We start from the raw sequence: 11,691 nt of genomic DNA, 5'->3' as shown, positions 1-11,691 counted from the left end.
GGTGTACGAGCAGTGCTGTTTTATAGACAAAGCGTGGTCACATCAAATATTGATTTCATTTAGGTTTCTTCTGTTTACTCAACTTTGCATGACGTTAATTAGCCTAATAAATAAAAACTATTAATGGAATTACTTTTGAAAGCATCCTTACTTTACTTTCAGTGCCTCAAACTTTTGCACAGGAGTGTAAAATACAAGGATCTGCTGTGATATTCAAGTCTCCTAAGTGAAATAGAATAGAATAAAATAGAATAGAGTCTCTTGGATCAGGTGTTGTATTTGCTCCAGGTGTCCACGGGGAGGCGCTACACGCTACAGTTTGGCGCCGCTGCCTTGGAAACGCACCACCGGAGCGCGCGTCACCACTTCCTGGAGCTCACGTTGTTGCTGACATCAGAGGCGCAGCTCCGGGGGAAACTCAGCTCCTCTCTGTAGTGTGTGTGGAGACAAGCTAAGCGCAGGGTGGAAAAAACTTTACTCTTGAAACATTAGCCGATGCAGTTTATTCCTGTCTGCAAACACGTCCGTCAGCTCTGGATTATGCACCTGGAAGGAGAGAAGATCTTTCTGCCTGAATAGAGCCTGTATTTCTAATTTCTGCTCTTCAGCACAGAGCGCAGTTTCCGGATATCAAGCCCCACTGTTTTGGATAGATTTGCTCTGCATCAGTTGGGATTTTTTCCCCCTCTCTCTTTCTTTCTGTCGTTTATCTGTGATAACTTACACTCCTTTATCAATTTACCTTCATAAATCCTGCAGCCACAACTAGAACATGGAGACACATAGATAACAAGGTAAGAGTCCAGCCTGGATTATTTTTCCAGTTTCTAATATCACTGCTTTTACACAATTTCCTGTTATAACAAATGCAATGCCAGGACATTAAAACAGACTTGCAGCCTTATTAATTTGGTCATGTACAGTTGAAATTGCTTTTTTCTTTTTTTTTTAATAAGACATAAGCATGTGCAGTATGGTTGCTGGTGGCGTGAACAAGCCATCTTGCATGTGTGAACTGTGTAAACTTGAACAACCCCAAATTATTTCAGTGTAAGAGTTACTTCAGGGAATTTGAATTTGGACCAGTAAAGGCCTCATTTTTGCAGCAAGAAGGTATGATTTGTGGATATATTCATGTTTTATTACCAGAATAAAGATTTGCATTTGACTATTGGTGGTTACTTTGAGAGCTAAAGTCCTTTGTTGATGTTGTACACGTTTTTAATGACGGTTTGTGCTTTATTTATCATCAGTGAAGCATAATTGCACGTCTTGAGGTGCGAGTGATTTCTGGAAAGTCACTGTCATCCTGTGCCTGTGGACTCGTTCAGTCTGTTTCCTTTTTTTCTTTTGCTGTTAGTCTTCCAGACCTCTGTGATTCTGTGGTCAGTTTAACTGCTGTTTTCACTGGAAGAAGGAATCCTCTTCAAATCCTTTGCATGTTTTCTTTTTCTTTTTTTGCCTCAAAATTTGTCTCCCTGGTTTTCTTAAATCTCCAATAGGTGTTCTATTGGGTTGAGATCTGTTGACTGCAAAGGCCATAGCATATGATCATTTTCATACTCATCAAACCATTCAGTGACCCCTCGTGCCCTATGGATGGGGCCATTGCCATCTTGGAAGAGACCACTCCCATTAGGATAGAAATGTTTCATCATAGGCTGAAGGTGATCACTCAGAACAACTTTGTATTGATTTGCAGTGACCCTTCCCTCTAAGGAGACAAGTGGATCCAAACCATGCCAGCAAAATTCCCCCCACAGCATAACAGAGCCACCAGATCCCCTCACTGTTGGGGTCAAGTATTCAGGCCTGTACCGTTCTCTTGGTGAATGCCACACAAACACTCGCCCACTTGTCAAGAATATGGTGGTAATGACTCATATGACCCTATCACTTTTTTCCACATCTCTGTAGACCAGCGCCTATGGTTTTGCACCACTGAACTCTCAAATGTGCTTCATCTTCATAATGAGGGGTTTATGCACTGCAACCCTACTATAATATCCCTCTCTATGTAATTGTCGACGGACTGTTCTTGCTGACACAGTCCGATCATGTCCTGCGTTGACAATCTCAGTCACCTGAGGAAGAGTTGCTCTTCTGTTTTTCCTTACATAATCACACTAATGCACAAGCTTCATGGTCATCAAATGCATGCTGTTGACCACAATTTCCGACCCTGTTTACTGATGTCTTTCCCATAGATCTAAATGCAGACGTCACTTTAGTCACTGTTCCTATTGAAGCACTGGCCAGTTGAGCAGTCTTTGTGATTGAAGCTCCTGCCATCCGTGCCCCAACAATGAACCCTCTTTCAAAGTGACTTAGATCTTTTCCTGTTGCCATCTTGATACAAAATCAGAATCAACTGGGCCTGCTCAGCATTTTTATATATGCCACAGAGCATGATTGGATATTAATTGCTTAATTGTACCATGTCGTGCACCTGTGTAGAACTATCTGCATTTGTTATGTTTCTACACTCATTTATTCAGGTTTTTCCTTTAATTTGTCACCTGTCTGTATATCCCTGAAATGGCAGACCTCTGAGACAATCCACCAAATCAGATTTTAATGAGGCCATTGTGTTTGGTTCATCAAATCAAATCAACTAGAACTGCACTCTCAGAGCAGAGGCCTGAGTAGCAACTGATGGATGGGTTTATCAGCACATTGGCGAGCCCTGAGGGGGTCAGAAATAGCCTTAAAGTGAGAGTCAAACTGTCAAATGGAAACCGCCCACAGATATGCTTGGTGTGCCCCAAGCAAAACAATCCATTTGGTTGATAACGGGACTGAATCCCACAGTAAACGCCAGCCAGAGACAGAAGCGATGGGTTAATAATTGTGTCTTAATGGGACTAATGAGGAAACAGGTTTGAAACTGTTTATCGCTCCTGTCACATCCTAAGCTTTCAGTTTTATAGGTCAAATTGGTACAAGGTGGATATTGTTTGTAGCCTGCTGAAGGAGAGTTTCAAGGTTCTGAAAAGTTTTGATTGATCATAGACATTTGTGGCCTGTGTTCATCTATTAACTTCTCTTAACATACTTCTGTTCAGAGCTGGCTTCTTCGCAAGTAAATAGTGTTTACAGTATAGGGAACGCAACCTCTTCATCCTCACGCTCTCTGCTCAGCGAGAAGTGTTAAGTCATGCAATCATATGCTGAATTCTCAGAAGTAGGACCATACGCCAGATGCCCACTGCCTGAGGGCTGAGGGGTCAAAGGTTACCCTGACTCATATAGGCAGACTGATTATTTTCCCACAAGAGCCCTGTTTTTGAGGTTGCCTAACTACACCAGACAACAAAACATGTTTGTCATTAGGTGTTCAACTGGTCTGACACAGAATAATCATCACATACTGTAAATATTCTGTAGAATTTTAGACAGCAGAGATGTTATGCTCAATGGTGGTTTGTATGTCTTCCACACATTTTGTCATTTATTGAAACATGAATGGATAAATACTTGCTTTGCATATGCAATCAAATGACACTATATGATCCTCCAAATTGAGTTTAAAGTGTTTTGATTTAGAGTTCATCTGGGATAAATTAGTTTCACTGAAGCCAAAACCTGTTAAAACCAAGCTATTAAATCTACGGAAGTTTCTGTACAAATATAAGCGCACAGTGTTGAGGTATAGAGTCAAAGACAGGTACAAAAGTTTTCTAAAGTATTGAAAGTTTGCAGCACAGCAGGCTTCCTCACTGGGACATAAATTAAGGTGTTTGAGACTAAGCAAAACTCTTTGACTCCTGCCTGTCAGGAACTGGACAAAAAAGGTTTTGGTGAGGTTACTGAGAAGCCAGGGTAATAGAACTTCAGAGGTCCTCTTCAGAAGTTGAAAAAAATAGCAGCCAAAAAAATGAACTCCTTGGCCTGATTGGCAAGCAGTGAATGTAGTTAAAACCAAACACCAGCCACCTATATTATACCATTCCTACAGCAATCAGGATCTGAAAGATATGTGAAGACCGAGAGAACAATGGGCAGAGACAAGTAAACCTTGAAGAATGTGTTGTATGCATGTACGCCTTGAAGAAAACCTTGGCAAAGATTCACCTTTCAGTTCAACAAAGTCAAAGGAAACACTGGAGATGATTCAGGACAAGTTTGAATGTCCTAGTCGAAACCAGATTTGATCATGAAAAATCTGTCAATTGACCAGGTAATCAAAGTTTTCAAACACTCCAAACAGAGTGACCTAATGTGCAAGGAATAATGATTGACACTGCACAAATACAGGTGTGTGTAAAGCTGGTTGCGGCACGCCCAAGATGACATAAAGCAGTAACTGCTGACAGTGCTGCTTCTGTATAGTGCAGAGTTAGGGGTCTGGTTACATATGTAAAATTTCAGTTCTTTATTTTCAGGAAATTTGCAAAAACTTGTTATTCCTTTCTCATAATGAAGTTTTTTGTGAAGACTAAAGGCAGAAAATACAGCCTTGATCAATTTTAAATCAAGCCAACAGCAGAACAAAATGTGGAAAAGTCAAAGGGTCTGAATGCTTTCTGAAGCCAGTCTGAGTCGCCTTTCGTTATCTGTAAGAGTTCAGTAAGGTCCAGCCCCCTCCTCTCCACAAACCAAGAGGAAGTTGTCTTGATTGAGCTTTGTCTGCACGGCTTGTCTGACCGTAAGGACAATGCCATCAGTGGCAGCAGAGCCTGAGTCTGCAAGGACAGCCGGAAACACACTTCCAGACTGGACTCGTACAATAACACTGAGGACAAGTTTGTGTACAAAGTTACCGTAAATGGTCAGACGCCATTGCTTTTGATGTCTGGTGGTGCGCATGTATTCAAATATGAATACATAAATAAAGGCCAGATTGTGGTTTGTTGCAGAGATGTTAAATGAAATCAACAGGGGGGACTCTTGAAATTAAATCATGAAATTGCTTTTGGATTTTTCATTGTCACACTCACTCAGCCTCTCGAGTATCAAAAGCCCAGGACCGAGACAGTCTTCATGGATAAACTGCTTGGTGGCAAAACAGAAATACTTTCTTGCCTCTTTCTGAACCACAGCTGTTTGACATTCTGTCTCGTGAAATGGGTTTAAGTCTATGAGCTGTCTCTGCATGGCTGCATTTGGGTGGAGAAACACAATGAATGAATGTGCTTGTAATAGCATGTCACCGCATAATGGAAAAGACAGCTTGCTCTACAGATTGTACTTTGATTCCTCTCGGGAGTGACAGTATGGTTCTCGTGATCCGGGGAGTGGATATATTGTGGACGGCAGGAGAATCACTTTTTCTATTTGGCTATTTTTAGCTAGTGTTGTGTGGTTGATCATAATGGTAGATAGATCTACTTATCTCTGAGCTAATAGAGCCATCACGTTCACTGAGGAGAATCCTTTTACACTGGATTGGCATCAGTGGATTGAGTTGTATGTCCAGCTACACCATTCATATGACTCCTTTTTGTCCTGATTATACCAACTACTTTCTCCTATTGTGTCCTTGGAATTTTATTGGTTAAAAACTGTGCTGATAATATATACTAATTATACAGTATATTGAATATATTTGGGTTGTTGGTCGGACAAAACCAGCAACTTAAAGGTTTCTCATTAGGCTCTTGGAAATTGGAGATGAGTATTTTTTCCCATTCTATAGACTAAATTTCAAAAGGGGTTAATATCTTTTGAAATGTTTTGATGCTAGCACTGGTACAGTATCCGACTTACCTTGTTTCATTTAATAAAAAGAAGCCAAACATCTCTAATGTTAAATCTTGTACAAATACAAACAGCCGTCGAAGTAGTTTGCCTGAATAAAATACTGCCTAATATTGAGAAAACTGAATTAAATCAGAAATAGGCTGATCAAAGAATTGGATAAAGTTTGTTCAGACATTCAACTAGAGCTGAAAAAATTTGACAAATAGTTGTTTAACACCTTAAGTCATTATTTAATCAAAAATAGCAAGGATTTACTGGTTCCAGCTTCTCAAATGTGAATGTTTTCTATATTTTAGTCTCTATGATATTAAAGTAGACAAAAAACAAGCTGTTGGAAAATGTCTACTTGAGCTTTTGGAAAGTTTTCACTATTTTCTGACATTTTATGCACAAAATGATCAATCAATATCAAGAATAATCTTTATTTACGGTCCTACAGTTAACACTCACTTTCAGTACTTGACAGTTTTTGACACTCAGTGCTACAGACGCTCTTTTGTCAGTGCCAAAAAAGTTTTATGTTACCCTAATGTTAATAAAAAATAATTAATAGATTAATCAATAATGACAATGATTGTTAGTTTCTCCCCTTTGTGTTCCCTTGAGAAATTGGCACTCCAATATCAGTCTTTTAATTGAGCATGCATTTACAGTTGAAACTGCGAACTGAAGCCACAAAGGTGTAATTAATGGCTTTAAATCAAAAGGGAAATTCTGTTATTTGAAACAAAGCATAGATTTAGTGCCAGATCACAGGAAGAATTCTCCTGTTATGTTGTAGGAAGGTGTTGTTAAACCTTGTGTTCCATTGAAGAGCTTGGATCTCTTCTCAGCAATAACTCCTGCGAGACAAAGCAAAGGGGAGAGCCAAGATTATGATAGATGAGTGCCGAGGCCCCACGTGGAGTGACGCCTGCCTGACGTCCTTGAGTGTGTCCCTGCATAGACCACCAGCAGCAGACCCAGTACGGAGGAGGACATACAGTATTGTCTTACTTCCCAGAATCAGCCAGCATAACACTTGTGACTCATGCAGGGTGGCCACAGCACAGTCTTGGCAGGCGTTCAGCGGACAGGACACCCCCGCCACTGACCTTTTTAAAAAGCGTAAGTCACCTAAGTAGCCGTGCCTCACTAATCACCCTTCACTTCCTGCCCATGTTGCAATTCAGACAGCCTACCGGGTATTGTGACCAGCTCACCGTCTCCTTAAATGATTCCAGGCCTATGATGCATTATTAGTGATCAACAGTGCAGATTTATGCTGTTTATTTTGGATACAGCCTACCAGAGCTTGCATTGCTGTCATCACTGCTGTTGAATTTGGTTAGACGCAGTGTGTTGACATCAAGCCGCTATTCAACCTCTTCTCAAAAAAAACAACCCGGACCCTTCTTTGTCTAGAACTAAAGGGCTATTTCTAAGTTACCTTTTTTAGCTAAGGTCTTAGAAAAAGTGGTTACTAAGCAGCTTACAGCTTACATCGGTTGTATTCAACAGAAACAGCTCTTAGTCTTAAATAATCTGTTAATGCAGGGTGATGCAGGAGAATGTTTTGTATTGGTACTGTTAGAGCTCAGTGCTGGTTTTGATACTGTAGACCACCGTATATTGATTGAGAGGCTCAGGCAGTGGGTAGGTATCTCTGAATCAGCTTTGGATTGGTTCTCCTTGTACCTGTGACAGGACCTTCTCTGTCACAGTTCATAATTATGCCTCATCAACTGAGTTTTTGTTTTGTGGTGTTCCCCAAGGTTCTGATCTGGGCCTGTTGCTGTTTGCATTATACTTGCTTCCACTTGGGCAGTAATTTTAAAGGTATCTCCTTCCATATTTATGTGGACGATATTCAATTATACATTTCGTTTAAGCCTCGAAATGTTTAAAAATGGTCTGTTCTGCTGAACTGCCTCAACTCTATAAAATATTGGATGGCAGATAATTTTCTATTGCGAAACACTGATAAAACAGAAGTTCTCATTTCTGCCTCTGATGACGTCTCAAAGGTGATGGAAATTCTTTGCTCTTAATCTTCTATTAAACCCACCCTCCGTTATTTGGGCATTTCTATGTGCCAGGCTTCGAGTCTTGACCAGCATGTAAATTGTTTGGTTTGTGCCTGTTTCTACCAGCTGACAAACATTGCTAAACTCAGTATGTCCATAACTGCAATGGAGATGATTACACATGCGTTCATTTCCTCCCATCTTGATTATTGCAATTCTCTTTTCACCTGTCTTAGCAAGATATCCCTGAACTGCTTACAAGTGGTCCAAAATGCTGCTGCCAAGCTCCTGATCAAGTACCCCAAAAGGTGTCAAGTAACACCAATCCTGATGTCTGTACACTGGTTTCCCATCAAATTCAGAATACAGTTCAAGATCCTTGTAATCACATTCAGAGCCTTGCATGATCAGGCACCTGCCTACATTAAATAACTACTGCAGCCATATAATACCAGTAGGAATCTTAGGTCCTCGGATCAGGGTTTGTTGGTTGTCCTTCGCTCCAGGCTCAAGACAGAAGGCTTTGCTTTTGAGATTGTAGCTCCTAAACTTTGGAAGTCTCTCACATTGGACTTAAGATCTGTGGATACTGTGGACACCTTTAAAAAGCAGCTCAAGACCAATTTGTTATACTTGCTTTTGTTTAATTTGTTTTGTTTATTTCTGTTTTTGTTTTGTGTTTTTAGCTGGATGTCTTAATTTGTTTGTTGCCTCTTGTTTGCTTTTTTTAATTTGCTTTTTGTTAGTTTTTATTATGAAGTACTTTATGACATCTGCTCTTGAAAGATGCTATATAAATAAACATTGTCATTATTATTATTATCATTGAGCTATATTGTTAAGTCAGCAGCACATGAATTCTAGTTATTAAAAGGACCATTTCCTACAGAGCAATTGCACTTAACGTCACAGCTAACTTTTTCACAATGTGTGTTTTCAAAATGCGTGTTCCAGACATCCACTGGTTCCCATTCATTTCTGTACAATATGAAGACAGCAGACTCATGAAACTTGTTCATGTCGAAACTTGATTACACAAGATGTGTAATCAAGTTTCTCCTACTTCACTGTGAAGTCCATACTGGGGCTTTTCACGCTGCACAGCCCAGACTTTAGACCCCCAACTTTAGCCTAGGGCTTGCTGGCCCTCCGCTTCGGAGCAGGGTTAGCCCCGAGTTTGCGGGGTTATCCCCTGAAAATTGACTAAACACAGGGCTAAAAGATGCCAGTGTGAAACTGGGCTAAAGTAAACAGTGGAGTAGTCATGTGTCATTCTACACTGTAAACATCAGTCATTTGTTTCAACAGACATTTAACCCAGAGCTAGTAGAAGTACAGTGTGCATCGTACAGCCTGGGGCTTAGGTTAACCCTGGGTTAACAATGTTTGTATGAAAAGGGGTTAAATATGCAGCAAAAAACAAACACTTCTCAGTGTATGTGCACTGGAGGCTTCAGGTTTCCATACACATTTGTGTAAGTTCAGTACTGGACCATGATTGGCTCCAAGCTAGTTGTGATGTCACAGATCATCAGCTCATAAGTACATGCCTTAAACTCTGATTTTCCACTTTCCATTGATGAATATAAAAGCAGCTTTCTAGTGTCAAAGTTTGCATGTACTGTACACCATTCTGCACAGTGAGGTTCAAACATCTAAGTAAAAGAACAAGAAGCAAAAAACATCTTTGAGTGGGGGGGGGACTTTAAGGTGATACTTTAAACTTCCAAACACAGTATTATAGTTCTGTAAACTTGCTGCCAGACATGCAGTTTAAACTACCATGCCACTGATGTCCATGAATATGCAGGTTTTCCAATAAGGGGAGACGCTTTTCAAATCAAGTCAGTCTCACAAGTGGTTCAAATGAAAATCAACATTCTTATCGCCTAAGTGAAGCACAGTACTGATTATGTGCATGTCTTCCATCATCATATTGCTTTGACCTCAGTGCATCATGTCCTCGATCAAACTTTCACAGCTGTCTTGTCTCACAGCTGTCTTGTCCTCTCCACCTACTCAACTCTTTGGTTCTCTTTATGGATTATCTATTTTGGCATTTCATGACTGTTGCACACAAGCTGTGTTGTGTGCAAAATGGAAAACCAATGAGCTTGTTGCAAAGTTTAGAAGTTGACCTCTGAAATGGCGCTTTCTTTGGGACTCCACAAGAGTGATGTCAGAGATGAGGTCATACTCAGGCCACCAGGCAGCTGGAGAGCAGACCCTCCACTTCTCTAGTCTGAAGAGGGGGAGTTTCCCTCGGAGACTTACAGCCAACACCGCACTGTTTACTTGTTTTAGAGAGTGATGTAACAGCTGAGGCAAGTTGAAACAAGTTAGTGCATATGTGTATATACATATACATGCTTGTCTGCATAGTTTTGGCTCTGATTTCTGTTCAATCATTCCAATAAAAATGAAATTGCAGTGCGTGGTTTGAGTGTGGCTCTGCTTTGTCTGGCCCTCGCCTGAAATCCCATCCTCTGCTGTCCTCTTTTTAATTAACTTCCTCTGTCATTTCTGCACAGTCCTCATACTGTGACAAAGGAGAGGCCTCTGCCAGTGAAACATTGGCCCGACTGCTGATGTTATCCATATCAGACAGTGAAGTGCGTCACAGCGTTGAAGCACTTCTGGATGTGTTGAAGCCATGGTGTAGGTTTGTCTCGCGATTCAGCTCAGAAGATGATTGAGTGGAGAGACAGCCTTTTCTTGGAGGATGTGTGGCTGCAGAGCAACAAGAGCGAGTGGCGATTAGCATTTGATCTTCAACAAGAGGGGCTGTCACATTGCCTGCCTGCCAAGAAGTGTGTGGAGAATTGGGCTGGCGATCAGTGGGCACCACTAGCCTGGCATCATGCTGGGCAGAGGGGCGAAACAGATGGGCCATCTGGTGACTTGCTGGCACAAGACGGGGGCTGTTCTGTTCCCGTGCGGACGTGTGTGTTTGTGTGTGTGTAGCATCAACAGACCGGGCGACGTGGTATTGGGAGACCACCTGTCTTGTGGCTGTTCTTCATCTCTTTCATGTGTGGTCAGCAGCACCATACTAGCACAGCCTGATGTAGAGCTTTGCTGTGACATATCACATCTCCTTCCCTCTGCAATTCACTCAGAGCTTTCTTAAATCAAAGGTGTATCAGCTGTAAAAAAGCCACAGTATCTGCCACACTGTCCTGTAGTTCTTTATTATCTCTTCCTAATATAAGTTTGCCCACATATACTGTGACATATTTAGAACATCCTGTTCCCAGAAGGTGGTCACCCTTGAAACATTTGTGCCCGGACTGCATATTTGTGCTTTGAAGTTTCAGCTTTCCAATGCTTCAGCTCTTGTGATTTGTGCCACTGACTGTATGTTCCCATGTTCAAATTCTGTTGGCACCCTGTAAATCTGCCCTTCAGGCTGTAAATTGCTCTACTGGCCGTCTTTATTGCTTTTATGAAAAGTTTTCAGGCTGACACAAAGAGAAAGTCTTTGTGTTTCTGCAGATAGGCTGCAACATTTGTCTGTGCTGAATGTTTGGGGTAAAAGACACATACTGTACACAGTGGCGAGGCTTTAAAAAACACATAGAACATGCACGCTGGAGAAAACAAAAAATAAATGAAGCTTAAAGGAAAAAAAAGACAAACCATCCAGGGAGTGTTGCCATTAATCTCTCTGGAGGCTCCTTAGTCTTTTTCCAGAGAGTTTGTGTTGGAATTTGTCGGTGCTCTTACTCCCACAAACTGAATCTGACTGAAAACTGAAAGTTTATCTACCCTAACTCCTTAATTAATACAACATATCTATTCTCTTTTCTGTTACATATTTGTAATAGAAATGCATGTTTTCCCCTTTATATAATATATTTTTCTATATGTTTACCCTGCAATCTTCAAATAGATGCGTGTCCCAGTTATTAACTTTGGTTTGTTATATTGATACTCACTCCCATTGTAACTGAGCTGCCTTTAATTTGGACTATCAATCACA

General features: G+C 40.9%; 1 protein-coding gene across 1 annotated transcript in view; it reads left to right on the top strand.

Moving 5' to 3' along the window:
• The first annotated feature begins 394 nt into the window (after window positions 1–394).
• Window positions 395–11,691, top strand: part of map3k22 (mitogen-activated protein kinase kinase kinase 22) — a 40,861-nt gene continuing 29,564 nt past the window's right edge. Inside the window, exon 1 of the mRNA XM_067578486.1 lies at window positions 395–794. The gene's annotated coding sequence lies outside the window, so the exon portion shown is untranslated. The remainder of the gene's footprint in view (window positions 795–11,691) is intronic.

This window comes from Thunnus thynnus, chromosome 21 (genome assembly GCF_963924715.1).
Source record: "Thunnus thynnus chromosome 21, fThuThy2.1, whole genome shotgun sequence".
Lineage (NCBI taxonomy): Eukaryota > Metazoa > Chordata > Actinopteri > Scombriformes > Scombridae > Thunnus > Thunnus thynnus.
Note: the sequence above shows the minus strand (reverse complement) of the source record. Positions and strands in the feature narration are given on the sequence as shown.